Source organism: Meleagris gallopavo, chromosome 11, assembly GCF_905368555.1.
Source record: "Meleagris gallopavo chromosome 11, MGAL_WU_HG_1.1, whole genome shotgun sequence".
In the NCBI taxonomy this organism is placed as follows: Eukaryota; Metazoa; Chordata; class Aves; order Galliformes; family Phasianidae; genus Meleagris; species Meleagris gallopavo.
In genome coordinates, this window is record NC_139414.1 from 18,424,493 (window position 1) to 18,447,242 (window position 22,750).

The 22,750-nt window shown below is 40.5% G+C and overlaps 1 protein-coding gene across 9 annotated transcripts in view; it reads right to left on the reverse strand.

Moving 5' to 3' along the window:
• NLGN1 (neuroligin 1) overlaps positions 1-22,750 on the reverse strand; it is a 494,803-nt gene that overhangs the window by 285,323 nt on the left and 186,730 nt on the right. For 6 of the 9 annotated variants that reach the window (XM_085232842.1, XM_085232841.1, XM_085232840.1 and 3 more), the window contains exon 1: positions 1,078-1,720. The exons of the other annotated variants lie outside the window; for them this stretch is intronic. The gene's annotated coding sequence lies outside the window, so the exon portion shown is untranslated. Of the gene's footprint in view, positions 1-1,077; positions 1,721-22,750 lie in introns of those variants that run through there. 9 annotated transcript variants of the gene reach the window in all.

Here is a 22,750-nt window from a genome sequence, read left to right on the forward strand (position 1 = left end):
TGATCTCTGGAACACAGCGGTGCAACCCAGTGCCACTGAGGCTATGGGCAATTGCAAATACTACCACACTGGAAGTCAGCAGTAGAACAGAAAATATTTCCTAGAACAATTTCTTACACTTCTGCTGGAAATGAAAACAAAATATCTGCTCTATTTCCAATGCACAGTGCTAAAAGCATGCACTTCGGTATTTATACCATCTACAAGGGATGTTTCCATTTTATACCAGTGGTCGTTAATGCCACGGCTGTTAGAGCTCAACCAAAGTGGCCTTCCAGAAAGCAAAAGCAGTGTCAAACTGAGATGCTGTTCTTTGGAAAGGTCAGCACATTTATGGGAGAAAACGGCCTGTCCAGGCTGTGTCACCTGCAGCTGCAAGAACGCACCGCTGTAATGAGGCTCTGTTTTCCTTTATTTCAACAATTATTTTAATGTAATTGATCTGGAACCATACGCATTCTTAAAATGATTCGAGATAATATCCTTTCTGCTGATTCCAAGGTAACTTTCTGGCTTTAATTATAAGTCAATTAATATTAAGTAATTTGACTGATTAATTTTAATTAAACCTGCTGAAAATTGATTTTCCTTCAGCAAGATGAGACGAGAGCAACCGTCAGGAAAAGAGGAAGGGGGGGGGGGAAGAGAAAGGAGCGGGGGGGTTGCTGTGGGGGTGGGGGGGAGCAGCGCACGGCGCTGCCCGGAGGAGGCAGTGCCCGCAGCCGGCCGGCACCGAGCGGCCGCAGGAAGCGGCGGAGCGCGGCCCTGGGGGCAGCGGGGAGGAAAAGTTCGCCGGGGCGGCCGCGTGGGGCAGATGTGCGCGTGCAAATCTCCCCGCAACCCCCGTCGCCTCCCCCCCCCCCACCTCCTCTCCGCAGCCTCCCTCGAGGCTCCGCTCCCCGGGCGGCTGCAGCAACGCGCGGCTTCTCGGGCACGGCACGCGCACCTCCGGGCTCAGCCCCGCTCCGCCCTCAGGCTCAACCGGGCTCCCGCATCCCGACCCCCATCCCGACCCCGCAACGCATCCCCAGCCCGGCCCGGGCTCGCCCCTCACGCCGACGGCATCAAAGTATTTACCAGTTCGCGGCCGCTTTTCTGCAATCCCCTCTGAAACTGTAATTCATCGGATTCGCCTCCTCCGGCTCTTTCCGAGCCGCCGGGAGCTGCAGGTTTCCCAATCGTGCCCCGGACGCTTCCGAATTATATCGATTTTGAGATATTTTTCTCCCCTTTCCTCGGATCGGGGCGAGGGGAGGGGGGGCTGGAAATCCCCATCCGGAATTCAGCCTCATCCGCGCCGAGCCACCTCCATTTAAATCCGACCATCAGGCAAGCAATAGAAATGATCAAACGCTACTTCTCTCCGTCTGCAGGCAGATAATCCTCCTAATCCAATAGATCTCCCCCGATCCGAAATTGCCCTCCAGACGAATCCCTTTCGCTCGATGTCCGGCGGGCGAGCGCGGAGCCGCGAGGATGTGCGCGTGTGTGCTGTGTGTGTGTGTGCGTGTGTCTGTGTGTGTCTGCTGTGTGTGTGTGTGCGTGTGGAAGTGGGGGTGAGCGTGGCTGCGGGGGGGCCGCTAATCTTTTTTGGCTCCTGGCTGCACGGCTCGCCGATACCGCCGAGAACCCTGCTTTTTTCCCCCTATTACACGTTTCCACTCCAAATTGCTGCTGGATGAAAAATGGTACAAAGATACCCCCAGCGGCAGCGCGGCGAACAACCCCGGCCCCTCCGCACCGCCCCGGCCCCGCTCTGCCACCCCCCCCCTCCCCGGGCACCCCCGGCCCCCACGGCACGAGAGGGGCTCGAGCCCCCCGGGCTGCACCTGCACGGCCGTTGGAGCCCCTCGATGCGAAACGGAGCGACCGTGCACACCTGTGTGCGTGTGTGTGTGTGTGTGTGTGTGTGTACAGCGAGTTACAGCCGCGTGCAACGCTCTGATGTTTCACACGGGCATCACTGAGTAAGCAACCATCTCTTACTTACTCAGACTGTCAGAGCGCACAAAATATGGGGCTACTGATGTGATTTCTTTCTGCTGTTTCTATTTTTTATTTTTCTTTCATAATGTGGTTCTCACTGCTTAATTTTTATCTTTAATTGAGAGTAATCAGTCTCCAGTCTTTCGTGTTTTCTAGGAGCACAGCAGACTCTGAAAGTTGGTATGTGGGAGAGAGGAAGGCCAGATCAGAAGGAAAATAGTCATTTGAATGCTGAAAGGTCTTTTCATGTTTAAGAACAGACATAACCACACACTAAAAGACTATAAGCATCCCGAGTTAAGCCTCTTGGAGAGGCATCATTAACATCTCCTGTTGTTTTAGGAGAGAATCCCCTCCACGTTGTGTTAAACCCCCTATTTTGTTGTGTTGACAGCCACCTCGTTTCACAGCAGACACCGGCCCAGCACAGCACACCCGCTCACACTCCCACACAGGTGGGATCCCACTGTGGGGTTTGGTGTCACGGCCCTCACCTGTGAGCGCATCCCAGCAGAGCAAAGGCCAATCCCAGCCACACGCAGCTATTTGCGTCTCCAGGTCCCACTGAGGATCTATATCTAAGTGTCCGTGGCAGGGATGACAGCACACAGCAGCAGCTCATCCTGTGACATTTCTGTGTACTGGAATCATTCTGTCTTGGGCACATTTTTCACCTGGTAAGTATCAATAATTATAATAGTTCATGATTAATTGTCAAAGTCCAGCATCCCTTCAGCGCTCTGAAATTTAACTCTTCCGCTGCAGCGGAAAGCGTAAGGCTCTCACACAGGGGGGAAAGGCACAGTCTTTGCTGGTAGTGCAATCCTGTGCACGTTGTTATGCTATTCTCAAGGGAACGCTAGAGGAAAAAAAAGATTTCAAAACCAGATAGAAAATGTGCATGTGAATATCAATCACTTGCCACCAGCCACAGACAACCTACAGTCTACAAACTCTCAACAACGAGTGCAATACGAGGTGAGCTATTCTGCCATTCTCTGTCTGTAACACAGCCTGGAGAAATTTTATCTTTGGCTTGGTTATTTTTTTTTGCACTGAAATGTTGACAGAAAGCAAGCACACCCTTGTTTCCACCTGATGAGCTGGTGGAATCCAGCTGTGTGCATTCTGCCTCCTGCTCCTTCGAGGAGGATACATGCATCTTCTCCATAGGCCATCATGGGAGCACCCACTGGAGTGCCCCAAGAATCCATAAATTTATTGTCCACTGTCACCTACATGAAAAACTCCAACCACTAATCCCCCTACCACAACTTTTTTGGAGGGAGATGATTTCCATCCCACTTAATACAATCCCACCTTTAGCAGTCTGTCCTTCCAAACCCATCTTGGCTTGTGTAGAAATGACACCAAGTTGCTGTTGAGCACTGAGATTTTCTTTACTTCCCTCTCACAGCAGCTGCTGCATGGTACCAGCTCTCACACAGCATTGCTTTTGTTCTGCCCCGTCCCCGGTGCTGGGATTTATTTACGCATACGTGCACATACATATGTATATAAACACATACAAACACATACAGTGTTTGGACTCATTGGAAAGAAGGGGGAGAAGAGTTTGTAGTCAATTAGAACGTTGCTAAATATAATTTGAGGTGCTGCATGCTGAGAAAGTATAATTTTATTAAAATCTAAGGAATGCAAAACTAGTTTCAAGAATGACATTAGCTAATGTGTAGCTCAGTGGATTTGTTATCTCTACATATTAAAATAATGGGAAGAGAAAGAGATAAATTAGCATGGACTGAGTATCCATGACAATTTCGAAGACCAGTGTCCTGCAATACCCTGACATTTAATTCTGTGCTCCATTTTTTGCTCTTTCCCTGAGTTTAAGAACATGAAGCCCTCCATGCAATCCACATCTCAATGCCCAAGTTTAAAAAAAAAGAACAAAACATACAATGAAAACCTAAAAAGAAGAAAGAACATGCAAACAAAGACAAAAGTACATATCTGAGTTATATAAAGTACACATCTGAAGTACTACTGCTCTGAATTTTTCTCTCTGACATGTTTCATAAGCTATTAAAATATATAACTTTGAATAGTATTACTTTTTCAAATACAGATTTGTTCAGACTATAGAAAAGAATATTAACCTTTTTAATAGGTAGAAAAGGTGGGATTGTTTGCATATATAAGATCCTAATTATTCACTAATTTGCTTGTCTCAAGACAGCTCATTAAATTGTTTCTTGCAAGTAACATCATTAAATATTTTCTTTCATTTCCTGAAACTTAAATAAGTTTATTTATGTTGCCCATTTATATTCTCTGGACTGCCCCCAACTGTCAAATCTTTAATAAAACTATACTACCTGTCTACAGTCTGCTTTAGTTAGCCACGAGTGCTTTGTTATTGCTGTCCTTTTGGTTTAACCTTGTCAAGAGAAGAGTAACTTAAGGACTCAGTCCCTCCTCCCACTGCACAGACTCTTCAGAAGGATTAAGGCAATCTCTCAGCTTCAAGCATTTGTCATTAGTTGCTTATGACTTGCTTTACTTAATATTGTTATTTTATACTAAAACAACCACATTTTAAAATTATGATGCTTTGCTTGCACGCAAAGAGCTCCATCACTCAGGAAGGGCCAGATGTTCACACAACAAGAGTGAAGACAATAAGAAGTACATGGTTTAAGTGTTTCAACTCTAAATCCCTTCCTTTGCCTTCAAAAAGTCCCCAAGCGTGTGCCCATCCGTCCTTACTGCAGCGCCTGACTTCATGAAGCACTCAGGGTCAGCGGTTCTCTTCCTCCCTGCCCGTGATGGGAATGGGCACATCGTGTCATCGGGTAGGATTTGTATTCTGACATCATATAGATTGTCCTCGGTGACATTCGCATTTTATCATTAGCACCTTGTACTGGAATATTTAATTGGTTACGTTGCATCTCTGCACTGTAGATTTATTTCACATTTTCATTTAATTAACAGTCATGACCAATAGTCTGATAGATGGCAAAGTCCTCCGTGAAGTCGGACCCCACTGGATTAAAAGCTTTACTGGAAGGCATCAGATGCCCACTCAGCCCTAACTTCTCACTGGCCAATTTCACTGGGGCTTCTGCAGCACAGCTCATGAGGACACAGGGGGAAGTGCACAGGACACAAAGGAGACCAAAACCTCTTTCTACAGAGTGACCCCCTAATGCTGCACCAGCTGGACCAGATGCTCAGACCAGCACAGTCCTCCCATAGATGCTCTGAGACCCAGAGTTTGAGGTTCTTTCAGGTGCTACTGAAAGACAGACATTGACAAAGAAAGCTACTGCCAGTGCTCTTACTGGAACTTAATCAGTAGATTACAACACGTTACACACTGCACTTGCCAGGGAAATCTGAATTAATTATAAAATCCATTTCCTTGTTTATATGGCTGTGAATACTCTTAGGCCGGGAGAGTTTTATGACTCTGTCCCTTTCCAAAAATTCTGTTATTCTTTGAAGACAAAATCCACCCCGACTTTGGCTTCCAGTGACCAAATATAGAAAAACACAGGGATAGACTATATTAGTAATTACAAAAAAGTGTTTATGAAAAGAGTTTTCTGATTATGCTGTATGAAAGCCAATCTATTGCTGGCTTTCCAATTAAATTAGCTTAAGCCGATAGTTGAAAAGGGTATATGCTGTATGCTGCTTCTGACACAATGAATTTTAAAGCATATGGGCACATTCTCCAAAGAAGGAAGGCAGTATCACATACAATTTGTGTTCTTTTTAACCCAGCAAAGAAATAGCACAGCCAGCTCCATCACTGGTGTAATGAACTGGATGTTAGAGGAACCTCATCAGAGAACTCTGGTGGTTTCCTGCTACCTGATCTCAGCAGAAAAATAAAAATGTAGGCTGGATTGTTAGCATTTGCAAGTAAAAATAGTAAGTTGTTTTCTGCATGCATTTAAGGAAGAACATCTTTTCCCTTCTCAGCAGCCAGTTTCCATAAACCTTCAACTCTTGTGAATTAAGACTTGCTGAAACCTTGACACACACTCAGCACTGATAAACCATCTGAGGCCCTCATTTAAACCAGTCGGTAATAAGATGATTGTGAAATATATCATTATTTTGCTTCCAGTTTCTCTTGCCTTGATTGGAGTCTGTTTGCCTCCAGTTACGATTGCACTGATAACTCAGTGACCAATATAATTGAGCCTGGCTCTCATTATGGCTCCCAGCCAAGAGAGCCCAAGATTGCAAAGATATTTCTTAAAATTTCCTTTCAGATACACCAGATAACACAATCCATTAATTAAAACCCATGTGGTCCCAGTTAATTCCTGACAACTGGAAAAGAGATGCAATTGAAAAGCACTCTTAAAAGGCTGTAAACCACTGTCAAACGGTTCTATGATAGCTGCCTTCGAAGGAGGTCAGTGTGCTCTTGGGTTTGGGTGCTGAGGTACACGCAGATCCACAGCAGCAATACTTGAGGTTTCCTACCTCGTCTTTACTTAACCTGGTGTGATTTTAGCAGCACCAGGGCATTGGCCTGAACAGAGGAGGAGGAGGAAGGGAGGCTGTGCGCAGCAGCCGCTCGCTGCTGCCAGCCCCAGCTGCTTGGCACGGCCGGCACAGCCGCCTGCAGGTGCAGCTGCTCCGTGTTGCAGAGGGCATTGACAGACCTCTGAAAGAGTCCGAGCCCTGGGGGATCGCGTGGGATGCGCCGTTTTTGTGGGTGAGTCGATATAAGGGGTTGATGAAATTCTGAAAGAGACGTCTCCCTGTGTTCTGCAGGCATTAATCAGCCTCAATAGCGGTGAGAAATAGGAGATAGTATCACTATAAAAGTACCATTGTACAAACAGTAATACATTCACCTGCTTATCTTAGCGTGTTTCAAAGCTGGCGATGTGCGGAAATCTGATTCGCTGTGCAATGACAAACCACACTGTCTTAACAGACATGTACGGGCAAGAACATACAGATAAAGCAGAGAGAGAGAAAAAAAATTGCCAAGGATTTCCCAAGCAAGAGGCCTAAAGAAGTCCTAATCTAAATGAACTGAAGAAATGTCATTTTTAACAGGTGATGGGAGGGAGGGAACATTAATCCCTTGAAAACAGTTACTATTAAGAAAGTAAATGCAAAGCAGATCAAATCACTTGTGATGTTGGTTGATCTCAGCGTAGCATAAGCAAGCCATTATTTACAGCCCATTGATATTATTCCTGCAACATCTACTCATTCTCAAGATTTAATAGTGGCCCAACAACAGCAGAAGTCTTCCTTCCAGCTGCACGATGGGTGCATGCTGGACAATGCAGTTGTGTCTCTGGCTGCACGTACACACAGCAGTACCACCTCTGCAGGATGTGGCTGCCAAGTCCAATTGGAGAACTGCAAGCAGCACTGCTGCACTGTGCACCGTATTTGAGACAAGAGAAAGTCAGACAGAAGAGGAAGAAGAGAAAAGAAAAAAAAAGAAAGAAAAGGCAATAGAAAAACGGCGGCAAACTTATTATTTAATTGATGTCATAACCCAGGAGAACATATTATCCTCTGCACACTACGGTCATATTACAATATGCACTCTACACAGAGTTGGAAATCTCAGCTGCTCTTTATACAAGATCTGCCAGAAATATCTGAAAAGTGAAATCCATACAAATGCTCTCTAATACCCTTCTGCTGCTAAACCGAATCCCGCACTCAGAAAGACATGATTTTGAATTTTAATCTTGAAATTTCTAAAGGTCTTGGTTGCAGAATATGGTTTTTTATTCCACATCTGGCATTTGCAGAACTTAATGAACAGTGCCTCTGGCATCTAGGATAAGCACAATACAGCTTAATCTCTTTGTGGCAAACTTGGGCATTCCCTTGCTGAGAACGTGAGCACAGTGGTTCTCTGCAAATGGGTTTTCAGGCAAGACTAAGAAATGCATTTGCTTTTTGTTTCTCAGACCTTTCACTTACTTTCTTATTCCAGATACATAGCAGACCCAAATTTTCTATTACTTTTAATAATGATGCTATTACTTTTGTGTGTGTGTGTGCAAGTATTCTTATTCCAGGCTTTCTCCTGCAGAGAAAAAAAAGCAGCAAAAGCTCTCTGTAGTCTGGGCATCAGCCAGCAGAGGGTGCAGGCGGCGTGGCTGCATTTCCTGCACACTGCTGCTGCTCCTAGTGTTGTATGATGGATGCAATTCAATGCTAAGTAATAAGCATAAATTGCGTGCATCCCAGCTTCTCCTTTTCTTTACTCACAACTGTTCTCAGAGGTCATAGTGCTGCAGGGATTGTGGTGCACGCGTGCAGCTCAGAGGCTTGGCAAGAAAAGCTTGCACGCTCACATTGCACAAAGGCAAATGTAAGAGATGCCTGCAAGATATTCCCATAACCACAGAGAGCAAAAAAGGTGCATTTTCTATTAGAAGAAAATGTTATGCCTACCGTATTTTCAAGTTTTAATTAGGCTGAAGCCAAACAAATTTCCACTAAAATAATCCAGAAATATTTCCCCAGCACTGGGAATACTGGCTTCTCAAGATGACGTAAATTAAAGAGAGGTAAAGAGGCATTTGCTTACAAATTGAACTTGGCAGCGGCCCTTAGAAAAGGGGGAATTATCTGAAGGCAGTGTTTTCCTCATTCAACAACCATCTGTGGGTTAAACAGTCCTGGCTGGTGGGACGGTGTGATGGGCATTACTGCTGCACATTCAGCTCCACAGCACTTGACAGCTGTTGTTTTGTAAATATTTGGCTGTAAGGCCAACATGGACGTGAATAACACTGCATCTGTATGAGCATCTGCACATACCTGCTGCAGTCCAGTGCTGCACACCTGCAATTCTAATTAGCTTGCAGTGTCCACTCTGCCCAGCTGTTCTGACATCTCTGAAGGCCAAAAGGAAACCCTGGGATTTGGTGGGATTTAGTGTTTCAGTGTTTCAAGCTGCCTAAAACTCTGTTAGATTGAGTTCAGCACCAAGAGAATAAATGAAAACATGAAGCTGTGCTTGACAGCTGAATCACAGAGGTGAGCAGTTATCAAAGAACGAGCACAAAATACAAGGGCTGCTCCAAAAGTAATGCCTCCTATGTTAAGATCCTGGTCCACAATGTCAAAGGCAGATGGTGGTGGTATAGCAGTAGAGGCTAAACCTTCCCAACAATATCCCATTATGTGCTGTTGCTGTGGCAAAGGGCAGTGGAAGGGCACAGTCTGACAAAATGGTGTGTGATATGGAAGCGTACAAAGGTGTGGAACTGAATTACTCAATGCAGAAAAAATGGCACCCAGTGACATTCATTGATGCTTGCTGAATATTGATGAAGAGCAAACAGTGGGTGATGAATTTCAGCAATGGCAGCAGCGGTCTCCTCTGCTGGTACAGGTGGCTACGAGTGCAGCATGCAGGCTCTTGTTCACTGCTGGTGAGAATGCACAGCTAATGGTGGTGACTGTGTTGAAAAGTAGTGCTCAGCAGCTGAGAATTTCCTCTATCAAACAGTGTTATTGTGCTCTTTGTATCTGTTGTAGTTTCCATGGAAATAAAGAAGAGGCATTACTTTCGAAGTGACCTATGTATTTATTGGTCTTATGTCATCAGCACATGCTACATAAATGTCATCATCTTTCCATATCATCTCAGGTTTGGTTGTGACCTCCCATTCAAAGACTAGACAAGATAAAGCAGCTTGCCTTCGCATACCTGACAAGACAACTTTGCAGATTGGTTTGGTAAAATATGATGGTAAATATTAAAAGTCAATAATCCCTACATACCAACAGTAAAATTAGTGTTGCCCACTCCTTTCCCACATAGAAAAGAATGATCCACTTCTTAAATGAAATGTCTCAAATCTCAGTACCCATCCCTGCAGCCATCTGGTTCATCAAAGTAAGAAACAAGCAGAGGAGAGCTCGAGTTCAACGACACTCTAAGGAAAATGACTGTCTGGCATCAGCACTGGAAGTAGGATGCGACTGACGGATGATTTAGGATTGTTTTTTGAAAATACTGGGTAAATTGAGTAATTTGAACCAATCACAGAATATAACATGCAACACAACGTTGCTCTACCCTGCAGTTTCCCTTCTGGGAAATGTGGAGTGGCAGAGAGTATATTTATCAAGAAAATAATGACCCTAAACAGACTCCTTGAAGCCTAAGTTTTTTTTCTTATAAGAGGAATCTGGGGAACTAATTAGGAGGAAATAGCTCCTCAATGTCCTGAGCAAACTTCCACTGAGAAAATAAACAATTTACTGACTCACGCAACTACAGACATGAGTTGTTACAAATCCAGAACATAGACGAGCATGCAAACACAAAGTCTGATAATGAAAAAAAAACAGTTTCTGAAGATTCACACTTGCCATGATTATTTTAATTTTTAATCTTTGAATAGGGAAATAATTGAGCTAAACCAAAATAGTGTACACTGTTGTATTTTATTCAATAATTAAGGTAAAAAGATGAGGTTGCTTTCTATGTGTTTCTATAGCCTTTATTCAGTTTTTTTAATATGATGTACCCCATTAATTCTTTGGAGAATGGGAGACTTAGGAACTCTGGGGGTCTATGCTTGCTTCAGGCAAGAGTTCTAGAACTGGCTTTGAAAACTTTTTGTTTTAAAATATTTGATTTTTTGGACATTCCCCCTGGAAGAGAAGGCCAAATATTTCAGTCAACAAAAGAATAAAGTCATGAGAATGGAAAACAGGAATGCAGGTATTCAGAAGGTACACATAACCAGGAGCTATGCAGGGTATCACAGGGAAGCATGACAAGTGAGGGAAGCACATCAAGATTTAGTCTAAGCATCAGCAGAAGTGTCTTGTCTGAGTGATGTGCGGAATTATCTTAAGGGAAGTAACCATAGCTCGTTGCTGACAACCATTGCTTTTCAACCTTTCATTTTATGATGAGAATAAGAAATAAATATATAATTGATAGGCAGTGATATGCCACTGATATAGAAAACATAGCTGCAGTGGCAGAATGCAAAACTAAACAGCTTATTGTTTTCATAGCCAAACTTCTAGAGCAGGAGTCTCACGCTTTTACGATTCTGAGGCTAATTCTTATGGAATAGAGAGAGAGAGAAAAAAAGAAAAAAGGTTTTGTGATAATGATAATGAAGGCTGACCAGACTGGTGCCATATTAAGCAATACATACATTCGCTCACATATAGTATCATTTCTCAATAGTTCAGTTCCCTTGCGCTTTTAGCGTGCTCTCTTTAAAAGGGCTTGTCAAGACAAATTGTCCTCCAAGTTAGAGAGACAATTCCCTAGTATAACTTGATAATCACCATTTCTTAGGAAAGTGCATTTGCTTCTAGATGCAAACCCTTCCTCCTTCCATCCCCACAGACTTTCTTTCTCCTGCTGATGTCCCAAAACATCTTGGCTACTTGATATCCATACTATTTAGGTGGCCAAAAGTTGCAGGCAAAACCTATTCTGTTTTGCATTTTACACCTTCTGGATCCTGTACAAGAAGCATCTAAAGACTTGCATACTGGACATCTCTGACACTTTATCAATTGCTATTCTTACTGTCATAAAACTCTGGTTAAAATCTGACATGAATATCTTCTTCATGGGATCTTCTAAAACACAGCAGTTTATAAAGTTACGATTCAGAACTTAATGTCCATATTACATATTCTGGTACAGAATCACAGAATGGCCAAGGTTGGAAGGGACCATGAATCTCCAACCTTCCTGCCACATGCAGGGCCACCAACCTCCCCATATAATACTAAACCTTAATACTAAACAAATATTATATATGCAAGGAGAAATTCCAACACTCAGAAATTCTAGAACTGCTCTGCCAGCAGACTGTCTAATCAAAAAGTCATAATCAATTTTTTTTAATGTTCATGATAAAGTTGCACACTATTGCATGCAGAAGCAAAAGTTGGTGGTTACCTCTTTCTTACTTATAGTTTGGCCATGCTTAGAGAGGCTAGAGAATGAGACAGCTTGTGATAACTTGTGCTTAAATATGACTGTGGCTAAAAGTTTTCACACTGTAGAAATAGTACCAATACGATTTGGAAAAAATCTATAAAATTATTAACAAATTAAAGTCAAAGTTAATAGGTAGAATACTGGACACAAAGTTACCAGGAAAAGAAAAAAAAAGATGTTTGTATTCTATGTTGTATTACTTGCCTTAACAGTTGATATCATGAAACGAAGAGTTTTATCCAGTACTGGTCAGCACAAGTTATGGTTGCAATTAAACTACTTGGACCTGGTTTCAGTATGCAATTCCTTGATGGATTAAGATAACGATGTGAAATGCAATAAACGTTGCTAAGATTATTTGTCTTATGTCCCGTGTGCATTTAGAACCTCTGAAAAAATTGAGTGAAAATTATTTGGGAAGAGATCTACAAGCTGCTGTTCATCACATCAATGTTTCATAAATTGCAACTGATTTATAAAAGAATTTTGCTAGAAGGAATATTTAGAGAGTTCATTCTGGCTAGATATCATGCAAAAGAAGATTTATACATTTTAAGGTTTAGATCATCGCGTACTGGGGAAACGTGACTGCACACAATTTCCAATGTCATCCTCATTTCTAGGCAGTTCTCCGAAAAAGACATTCAAAACAGCAATCATTTATCTTTGCTTTAAACATAATTTGATGTCTTTTTAACATACATACAAAATAATTCAAGACAGCACAAAATGCACATTTGACAGGTTTCCAAATGACACCGGTGCATACTGATATTTTGACATTTACAGGCATAAATTCAGGAGTAGCTCTCATGCCAGATGACACGAAAAAGTTTTTCTAATATCTTCTACAAAAATTATTCATTTGTTCAGTGTCTTAGTTGCATATTCTGCATGCATTATTTCCTACAGTGCTTACAGATTCATGTTAGTCAGAGATTCTGTTACTTACTTACTTACACAACACCATTAGTACCCTTGAAATGCCACGAAAATGCTGATTTGCAGGGTTTTACTACAGAACAGATTGTAATGACTATAACGGTCTATGAAAATTTTCTGTAAAATACGACTGACATAACTATGCCCTAGAGAGCAATGGTTAAATAACAATGTGCATATATAAAGCCATTATTATATTGATTTATACAGATGTAATATTACCCAGACTACATATGAAAGAAAAAAACTGAAATTGCTACCAAAAGGAAAAAAACAGTCATGTATCCTACTCAATCAAGAGAGATCTTCAAACAAGTATCAACCAACATGCACCTATTATTTGTTTTGAAACATCCCTGAAGTAAACACTGGTAAATAAAAGAGCAAACCAACTCTTAGATGAAACTTCTTACTATTCACAACAGGTTTGATTTGACCTGGCCAGAAGAAGATTTCTTCAGACAAAGCCTTCTAAATACAACCTCATTTCCTTAAAACCCATCAGCTCATTAGTAGCTCTTTAGGAAACTGTGGGCCATCTGCAATGAATAGAAGGTTCGTGAAACACATGTCCTTCCTCCTTCAAACTTAACTTAGTATGCACTGGAGATTTTTGAACATGCATCGCTCTACTAGCAGCACAGAAAGGTCGCAACACACTCCTTTATATCGGCAGGGCGCTCCTGTACCATGAGTAGGTGTACACAGATATTGCTGTACTGGTAATACATTTTTTGAGGGAATAAGACCTCACATAGAATTAGCATTAAAATCTGAATTAAAGGCATTCAGATTAGTCATTATTTCAATCAGCATATGTTTCTCCAACTATTTTTGACTTGAACAAAATGGAGGTCAGAGGATACCTATCAGCTTATGGTTCCTACTGAAATAAAACTGTCTACTGACACAAGATCATCTTCTGTTGGTTTGTTTTTTTGTTTTGCCTTTTAAACATCCAGACAATTTTTCCGTTGATTCATAGCCCAAATCTCTCTTTCTGTGATGGAATGGCCAGAAAGAAGATATATTTTTGCTCGGATTACATCCTGGTGTTTTTACTGACTCGGTTCTTATGGAAAATAAAAATATTTTAGAGATTGTATACCAAAGCTGAGCCTCATTTTCTATTGTATGTTATGAGCACAAGATACAATTTTATACGCTGTATCATGTTCTTAAATAGATAAAATTCCTCAGACTGTGAAACACAGTGAAAAGAAGGCACTAGCTTCATTTGATATCGTGAAAGTCTATCGCCTCAACATGATAAAATCTAGTACAGGTTGAAACATGCAGATCAAATGCAACTTTTCAGCTAAATAATACATTTGGTTCAAACACACCAAACAAAGCTAAATGTTTATAATCTTAGGACTCTATATGTTAACACACAGGCAGATGCATACTTCAAAGCATTGAACTGAGCATACTGGCCCACAACAGAAAAATCCAAGTCAGTAAAGAAGGGCAATAAGTGCCTGTTCCTGGCATTTTGATGGTAGAATTGAACTGTTTCCTAAGCTAACTGAAAATACGAATGGATTGGAAAGGGAAGTACTGTTGATACACACAAGAGGAAAGATACAAACTACCTGTTATATCTTACAGCAGAAATCTGAAACATAGTGGACAGTATTTGCATTCCATATTGAGTCCTGTAGTTACCTTTCCACATTTCCAAAGCACAGAGGTCAGTCAGATGCATCTGGTGACTGAAGATGCGCCATGAGCTGAGTCAAATATGTTGGCTGGGCAAAAGAAATCCACCTGTTCCCAACAAATTAGTCAATAACATTGAGATGGAATAACATTCCCTTTCTCCTAGATTTAAATCCTCAAAACAATTCAGCATGGCTGATAGGACAGCCATATTAGGGCATATAAAAGCTCCAAGAGAAGTTCTACTCAGCGCCCGCAGGACTTTATTTTAGTAGTTAACCATCTGCAAAAGAAGACTGATGTTCTCTTTTGAAAGCTGCCATGTGCCATTGACAGCTGAGAGGATTTACAACAGCCATCAGAAACTTCTGCCTGCGTGTGGTTCTCTGCGAACTATTCTTCTCATTTAAAGCAAGTCAAAACAATCTGTGCGCCCAACTAAAAGCCTAATATGAGTAACAAGCCTTCCTTTCCACTAACAGTCAAAACATTACACTCCTAGTCTGCAGATTAAAACATCCAGCAACATTAAAATTGTTGATAGGGATTCCTATCAAGTCCTTCTTGATAGGTGAAGAGAAGACCTTCAGAAAGAAATTTGATTGGTGATATATTCCTCAGGTTTAACAGGGCCTCATATTGTGCCCTAATGTATTTCTTCAGTACATCATGTATATGCTTCTACAATGGCATCAGTCATCGCTAATGGCCTAAGACCTTTCTCATCTTTCACACAGCATTCATCAGAGCTGCTCTTATTTTGTCCCTTTTTTGAGCAAGGTACCGATTGCTATCAACATTCACTATCATCAAAACATGACAGCTACTGTGTTAGCTATCAAAAAGTAAGTGCAGGTTCCCAAAAGCAGAGTTCTGTAGTTTGTCTTTGGTTTCAGCAGGAACCTTTACAATTTTGCTTGCAGACTACAGAAGTCCTGCTCTGAAATTCCACCCCCATAAATGGCTCGCATAAATCTTTCCCTTTTAATCCAAAATGCAAGAAAACTTCATTGTGATATACTCCATGCATAAACTCTTCCCTTATTGCTTCGCTTTGGAGAAGTGCAAATGGCTTGCACTGTTGGTAACAGAGGCCCTCTCAGAAGGAAATGGAGGGGCCATGAGAAGCTCTCTACTTCTCACCTCCAGAGCATAAAGACCAGGTGTGCTTTTCCTAGTGTGCTTTAGCACCTTGCATGGGACGTCTTCATAAAAGATGCCAAAATGCTTTTTTTTTTTTTGCCTCTTCTAAACTTTTCCTGTTAATGGCTTGAATTTTATCACAAAACCTCAACAAGCTGAGAGCTTTGTAATTCCTGACACTTCCCAAAGAAGGACATTGCTATTCTTCAGTAGTATTTGCCAGGCACAATGTACTTTGTATTGCCAGTGTCTGGTCTATTGCTTCAACTCAAAGAGTAATGGTACCATTCTGGTATAATTGACACAATACTGAATAGCTGGACATCACAAATCACAATGTCTTAATAAAGGATAAAAAGAAAAGGAACATTTATGTGGCACAAGTAATTCATAGCACATTTATATTGGCATTTTTCAAGAGCTGAAGAGGTATATAGGCAGAAGGTGAAAAGGAGAAGTGAAATAAAGAACGGTATGATATAGTGTTCTGAGTGCAGACAAACTTCTGAAAACTTTTTAAATGTCATGGGTACTCAGGTTTACAACCAAAAACTTGTCTTTTTCCCTCTTCCTTGCAGATCTTACTTAATAAATCACCCTCCTTTGCAATTTCATGCCACATCCAAGCTAGTATAACTTTCCTAGGCTCAATGTTACTGTTCAAGAATTGTATTTACACTGCAGTATATTATTATAATCATGAATAATAACTTCAGGTTTTCAATTAGCATGACTGCTGACATGAAATATGGTACAGAACATGGCAAAATACTAATACAAATATTGGCAAAAAACAGCAAAGAATATATTTGCCCCTACAGTACAGAAGCTGCACCAGTTTTAGGAAAATTGTCAGTTTTTCAGTGGGATTTACTCTGCACGATAGGAAACATCCTATGAGAATGTGACATTTGAAATCTTCAGACTCTTATTTCCACAAAATTTTGATTTCCTTTCTCCTGTGCAATTCTGAAGATTCTGCTGTCACTAATACTCCAGATCACTTTCAGTAATTGGGATCCTTAATTTTACCAGCTCTTGGAAAGGGCATAGAAATCATCAATCTCATCATGACTTTTGTGGGAGTGCCGTGAAGAGGAGCCTTAGCAACTGACAATTTGGGCACAAGTGTTAAGTAATGTAAGAAAACGTAGGAAAATAAATATACTGTGCTTGCCAGAGAAGGATTGGTGTCACCGAGTCGCTGCAAAACATAGCATGCCTCTCCAAAGCAAAGCCTGCAGCATGCCATCTCTCTTTTTGAAGGACATTTAGCAGCAAGAATGCTGACCCTACTGTTAACCCACCCCTGGCAGGCTCCGGCACTCTTTCATTTCCCTAGGAAAGGTGAACAGAACGGACGCATCTCCACAAACCTCTGCACGCAGTGAGTCTGGCTGCTTGACCTTCACGATCTTAAAAGATAGGGAATCTCCACATCAGTTATGACAGCCACAGAAAAATGCCATACAGCAGCTAATGGTCTTTTCTAGCCTTCAAACATTGTACTTTCAGTTGTTTTTGGTGGTTGTGGGGTTTTTTTTCTTTGTTTGCTTGAGAGGATGTGATTGCTCATATGTATTGCTGAAAGACGAGGAGGTTAATGGCAGGACTGTAAAATAAAACTCCACTTAAAGTAAGACTTACCCTAGCAGCAAGTACCAGTATCTCCTAAAAACTTAAATGAGTCTGCCAAAACAGTTACATATGTAGCAGCAGCCGAAAGTAAATCCAAGTCTATGGTCCTGGAGACTAAGTGTAATCACTATTTTATCTCCATTTAAATGATACATTAGGACAGAAGGAACACCGCTGTGTTCCTAGCTGCACAAACAGATATTTAACAGTGGTAGCATTTTATGCAAACTACCTATTAAGCTACTTGGAAAGTGCCAAAAAATGTAGCAAAGTAATTAAATAATGGACAAGGCTTAAATTTTATTACAAGTTTCCCAAGCCACAAATACAATGCCAAAAGATAGCATAAATTTAGTATTGTTTTAAATTCCTTGGCACTGTGGAATCCTGAAGTTCTGTACTGTGATCTACTCTTTATTACTCATCCACAAAACATCTAGAGATTTTTATTGCAAGGCCCATCCATTACAGTATTAAACTTAAATTCAGTATACACTGCAAGGTCTCATTCTCACTGGTGATGAAAATCTGTGTGGCTGGCTTCATTTAAGATCATTTAGATGTCTTGGCCTACTGAAAAAATGAGGCTCACAAAAGGTGTGCTAGGATGTCAGGAAGAGTCAAGTCAGCATCAGAGTGGAAAGTATACCCAGTATCTCCAAACAAGTTAATTGTATGCCAGACTCTATTTAGGAAGCCATTCAGATGTTATTGTTCTGGAAGAAACCACCTCTGGTTATCTGATGTTAAATTTGAAATTAGTCACGAACAACAAATAAATATCTAAGCCACACTGCATGTGTGGCTACAGTAAGTCTGTGAGCTTTGGAATCTCTTCATTTCCACTCAGTACTTGCCAAGTTAAGTAGTAGTTTAGACTTTGTAGTACTGAACTGATAAACATAATAACCAGAATAATGCAGAATAAGTGCAGAAGTAAATAGCACATTCTGGGTGGAATATATCATAGAATCACCATAGCTGGAAAAGACCTCCCAGATCATCTAATCCAATCAGCCATCTATCACCAATATTTCTCTACAAAACATATATAACATCTAAACACTTTACTAAGGATGGAGCCAGAGGGGCATATCCCAACAGGTGACATTAAATAAATTATAGGGGATCTTATATTCTGAAGCCTTCAAAACAGGTACATACTCACACTGAAGAAACACATGATTCTTGAAACAATTCTACATCTTTATCTCATTTATCTTTGGTTTATTTTCCTTTCTCCCATTTTATTATTCTCTTTCTGAAAAAGTATTTCATCTCAGAAGCAGTGTGATACTTTAAATTGTTTACATTTTACTTCTGGAGCAAGAATCTAAGATTTGTAATGCAAACTATGTAGGGTACTTTACATTTTCTTTATGTATCTGGTTAATTAATCTAGTTGTACCAACCCAGCTTTTTCACTGGCCTTGTTTCTCACCCTATACTGTCCGCACAAGGACTTCAGCAAGACAACAAATCTAGAGTAGTTGTATCAAAAATCAGAATGTAGAAAATTACACAAATTCTGTCTAGTTATTGCCTAGCAACAGCATAGTATTGCCTTAGTATTCTGATTTGCTAAGAAGCTTTCTTTCAGAGCAACAAGCAACGTACATGAAGAAAATGCAGCATGCTCTGGATGCAAAAGGACATCCTCTCAGCACCATCTATGCCTTGCAGTCATCAGAACAGGTTGGCTGTGTCTAACACAGATTCTGAAGGTTTGCTCTGCCTGCATCTCAGATAAATTTCTTCTGAATTCAGGATGGGAAAAAACGCTGGTAAACGATGCAAATTCTTTATGCTGTTTTCCTTTCCTGCCTGCACAGGGGATGACCTTCTTTCTTGTTCTCTTACAACCCGAATTCTCCTGATGGAGGTAATGGAGTGGGGTAATAAAAGGCTGAAACTTCCCAGTTTCTACCATTTCCAGAACTCATGAGATAGATGGAAGTCAGCTGTAATTTCATGTGTAGTGTCACCTCCAAAGCTTTAACTATACAACATTCCCCTCCCCAATATGAAGAATTACTTTGAAGGCAGCCTTCTGCAACAACATATCTGTTATGAATATCAGGAATGAGGCTTTGTATTCTGGTCTAAAGAACCAGAAAAGGCAAAAATAGGATTAGGCTTTGAGCAAGGATGTTGGGATTTGTAAGCCACAGTGGGAATGTAAGGACGCTTCTGGATAAAAACACAGCCACTGTTGGTTACATTGCTCTTGCTGCAAAAACAATGGCAGAGACCATTCCATAAATTAAAATAGTGAGCATGTAGAAAAGAGTGTAAGACACACTTTATCAATGAAGGCTAAAGAGAAGCTTTTTCAAACACTTTGGGACTATACGTGACACTCCCATTGTTAGGGATGGGAACTGTGCCAAAATGCTTATACTGAAAGGGAAGAGACAGTTTGGAACGGTTAAATGGAAATATTTTGTACAAAACGTGTAATTAAACTGTGGAGCACTCTTTCATTGTAAAATACTGAGTCTAATAGCTTAGCAGGATATAAAAAATACCCAGGCATTGTAGACATGAGAATATATGCAATGTATCATACCCACTTACTCTAAAATGTTGGTACCACAGAAAAGCACTTCTCATTGCTCAAGATATGGTGTTATCAACCACTAGTGCATATATTATAACTGCTCCCTAGAGTTGCATGCCCAAAATCAGCAAAACGAAGAAGAAATAGGAGAGCCCATTTCTAATGCTTCAGGGAATGGCATAAAACTGGCCTTGATTTGCAAAACTGAGCTTTATGTCTCCAATGTGTTTTCCAACATGTGTTTTCCAAAAAAAGAAAAGGAAAATAGGTAAAGAACTTACTGAGTTAATTCAAAGCTCATAGATGGAATCCTTGATCTACTGAGGGTAAACTGATTAAATCACTGGCTACCAAAGCCACCAATGAAAAAAAAATCGTATGACTTGTAGTTTAAAGCTGAGATACTACCACAGAAAGGACCAGGTGGCGAGTACTTAATATGATTTCTAGTCCACAGATATGGGTGTGTCAGATTAAAATAAATAAAATCCCCAGAAATAAGATTTGGCAGCACAATTTTAAGAAAAGCATAGAAATAAAGTAGGAAATTCAGGAGAGCAGGGAAAGTTTGATTTCTCTTTACAAAAGTTTGCCCTTCTCTCACACAAACAGTAGAATGGTGACACCTCATTATTTTGGAAGTCACTACTACAAACAGCTCTACCGAACATAAGCTACTGATGCACCTGCTTCTTTCACTTTTGTCTCTACCAAAAAAAATCCCCAAAAAAACCATCAAGCTTAGTATACGCTCTTTAAAGTTATTCTTGCTTTTGTTTTTTCTTTGTACTGAAATATTCATTTTCATAGGAAAAAAAAACTCAAAATAGCATACCTGTACAAAGTAATAACACTAGCAACCATCAAACTGCAGTAACCCAAACTTTTACTGATCAAAATAGTAGGTCTGTCTCAAGCAATACAGTTGTTAACATTTCTTTGCAAAGGCATCAAAAGCTCTCAATTTAACAGTACCTTTGAATTCTAAGACACTGTGCTTTCAAATGTTTATTATATTTCATGAATTTAGTTAAAGTTAGCTTGCACTAGATTCTGGACCTGATATATTAGAAGAGTAAACAATAACATTACAATTTTCTCTTAAGAGTTTTCATGTACAAGTCTTCTCTGAACACTTTCAATGACGTGTCGTGAGACCACAGCAGAACGCAGACAAGCCCAGATCATTGGCAATATCAATGCAAATTTTATATCCCTCTACTGAAAGACACTACATTCATTACAAAAATTTCATTAAGACACCTTGGAGCTGCAATAGCACACACAACAGAAATTCTAAATGGACGAAAGCAAGACCAGCACTTTCATTAAAGTTGTGCTTTTTGCTTGCTCAGATATAGTAAAAGTTATCTCCTTCAAAACTAAACTCGCTTTGATTTTGAGAGTGAGGAGCAGATTCACCACCATCTTCTATCTTGCATAGCCAAGAGACAAGTTATTTTGCATCAGATTAGGAAATGTCCACACTTACTTTGCACCAACAAAAAGCTTCAGCATTAGATTAGAGATGGCGACTAATCGGATCCCAACAGCTCTAAGTAAATTGTCCAACTATGAGAGAACTCCAATTTCTATCAGAATAAATCTATTACTTATGTTATACCATGCTTATTATTTATGGTTACCAGGCTTCAAAATTATCCAGCATCGCCGCGAATGACTATCACAATTTCAGCAAAATCTCAAGCGCAGAAAATATCATTTCATGATTTGAAACAGCAGGAGACCGTAACGCCAACCTATTCTATTTTGTTTTCCTGAATAGAAAAGAGTTTCCCTAAAAGTTCTTGTGCATTTGGAAAGCAAGACAAGTATGCATAGCCAAAATATTCATCAGGCTTTGTCAAGGAAAAAAAGTGCAAAAATAACAGTCTTTTCAAAAGGTAGATTTTGAAGAAGCGAGTTTAAGAAAATTAACATGAATTAAGTAGTCCAGAAAAATCAAGTGTAGTAAAGGAAAGATATTACCATCTATGCTCGTTCCAATAAAACATCTACAGGATGTGTCACAAATGAGAATGGGAGTCGGCAAGAGGAAGAAAGGATGAGGAAAACAGTATCAAGGATAATGTGACAGTGTTAAAAGGTAGAAAGAATCTAGAATACAGAAGGATTATGTAAATTATAACAAGAGCCTGAGGCAATCAAAAATACTTGAGAAAGCCAAATTGAAAAATGAGCATAAAATAGTGCAAAGGAACGCAACTAATACCAAAAGATATTTAAAGCATAATTATAGACCAAGAAACTGACAGGAAAAAAAAGGTGATGGAGTGTAAAAGAACAGGAAGGCTATACAGCAATTATTCCTGTACCTATCTTTAAAAATGAAGAGGGCAGACATTTGTCTAAGACTCAACACACAGAAAGGATGGTGAGGAATTAAAAGAAAAGGTGATAATCCCCAAACTGTCAATTAACTGGATTGTTGTTCTTAAAACCGATAAGAGACCAGGGCTGAACAAGTCTAATCTAAAAGTACTACATGAAGCAAGCATAGAAATTGAAGAAGGTGTAATGAAAATTTATATTTAGTACCATCATTTCAAAAGACTGGCATGGGGCCAAGCAGACACACAGCAAGAAATTACCAGTCAGTTCATTTCCCATTAGTTGTCGAGCAAGTCTTAGACAACCATTAAAAGGATCACACTGGGGCTGGGGAGGAGGGGAACATGAAAATTCAGAGCATAATCAAGGACAGCTAATATTGTTTCAGGTCATGCCTCAGTAACTCAGATTTCATTGAGCTTATTACTGACTAGCCTGGCAAAGGGGTGCAGTAAATGTCAAAGATGTTAGTTACTTAGATTGTCAGAAAACATTTGACAAAGCTTCAC